The 1,956-nt window shown below is 32.1% G+C and overlaps 1 pseudogene; it reads left to right on the forward strand.

The window, feature by feature from the left end:
- The first annotated feature begins 240 nt into the window (after positions 1-240).
- LOC149547818 (T-complex protein 1 subunit beta pseudogene) lies at positions 241-1,068 on the forward strand (annotated as a pseudogene).
- Positions 1,069-1,956: the final 888 nt, after the last annotated feature.

Here is a 1,956-nt window from a genome sequence, read left to right on the forward strand (position 1 = left end):
TAAATCATTGGTTCCTTGCCAAAACTAATATGAAATCAATATTTATTTACCCATAGAGCACAAGGGGAATTGATATCAACACATTTTCAATGATGAACTTATATAGTGTTAACAGTAAATGCAAAGTTAAATATTATACTACCAAAACAATGGAGTTTCACACTTACACAACCAACTAGAATCCAATTCAAACTTCATTTCATATTCAATACAATTTTGATATTGATCTATACAAATTTGATGTTAATTGCACAGGAAAAGGAGCATTTTGCAAAGTTATTGCTAGTGTAGTAATGCAACTTAAGGGTGACACAACTTCAAAAGCAATATAGATTATTATAAGGGTAGGAGTATTGTAAAAGGATTTATTCTTGGATAAAGGGTTCATATTAGACAAAATGATTGGTGTAGTTAGCCAAAGCATATTGAAAATGCAAAAGAAATTGATAGTTAATACATCCATCGATACTAAAAAGATTAAAATATATGAAGCTCATGTACATGTAAATTTAGTGGAAAAAGTGGTAGGGATCAAGGTACTAGAGAGAGAAAATGGGGAGAAAGGTGTAGAATATCATTGTACACACAATCAATTGTTTTATAAATAGATAGTTAATATATGATTTTACTAAAGAGATTTTTGTTGATGTTGGTATAGTTTCCATCGAGCATGCTGATTTTAATGGTATTGAACGTCTAGCTCTTGTAATTGGAGGAGAAATTGCTTCAACATTTGACAATCTAGAGTCAATTAAACTTGGTTAGTATAAAACCATTGTAGAAACATGATTGGAGAGGAAAAACTAATTGACATTTGATGATTTTAATAGGTGAAAACATGTACCATAGTCTTATGAGGAGCAAGTTTTCATGTTTTGGATGAGGTTTAGAGGTCTTCATATGATGCATTATGCATACTTGTCCAAATTGCATGAGACAATAGAGTACATCTTGGTGGTGGTTGACCTAAAATGCTCATGGAAATGAAAGTAGATAAGATTAAAATTTAAAATGAGTACACTTGGAAAGAAGTCTCTTGCCATTGATTCATTTTCACATGCACATTGATTCTTTCATACATGCATCTTATTCTAATCAATATCGGGTGAGAAAATTAAGTTTGAATTTGAATTATGGAAACCCTCTACTAGGCTATTTTATGGGCACAAAACAATGTAGTCTCTTTTATGTTACACATTAAATAAACCCTCAAATGTATTAGGTATTGAGGGAAATATATTATAGTTTATGTTTTGAAGGTTGGCAGAGTACCATGCAGAAATTTGTTACATGTTTGGAACCATAGAAGAAATTGTGATAAATCATAGATAAAGTTGACTATAATAGTTTGAAGGTTCAGACTCTATCCACCAGATTTAAGAAAAGGAATGACCATGAAGGCCTTGAGAAGAATAGTAAAGAAAGTGTCTATGGTGTCTAAAACCATTGATAGGATCAGTAGTCCTAGGGTAGGGAAAGTATGTTGATTCAAACACTTAAAAAGAAAACTATCATCATAAGACAAGAACAAGAGCTTTGATCATTTATTGGTAGGATAGTATTTTAGGGAATGGATTAGAGATGTAGGATAGTGTGTGAGAAAATTCTAGGAGTGAAGGTAGCATCCTAGCACTTAGGGTGAAGAGACACAAAGCTTTAATAGTGATAGGTGTCTATCAAGTGAAAAGATGCCATAGTGGAATAGCTAGTAGCTTAAGGGTAGTTGAAGTAGAGATAGGGACAAATGCATCATTTAATAAAAGAATGAGACCTAGCTTATGAAGATAAAGACCATCATCCTTATCTAGTAGCAAAGTTAGAATTACCAAAGAGAGTACTCAAAACAATAGTTTGAGGAATAGAAGATCCAACAACCAATTTGAAAGTGGTAGATCCTTTAGATTCAGTTGCTATCAAAGTTCTATATTTACTAGCATTGGAACTTATTTCATTGGC

The sequence above is a fragment of the Cupressus sempervirens genome, chromosome 7, assembly GCF_028749045.1.
Source record: "Cupressus sempervirens isolate cs-2001-9-10 chromosome 7, ASM2874904v1, whole genome shotgun sequence".
NCBI classification, from domain to species: Eukaryota; Viridiplantae; Streptophyta; class Pinopsida; order Cupressales; family Cupressaceae; genus Cupressus; species Cupressus sempervirens.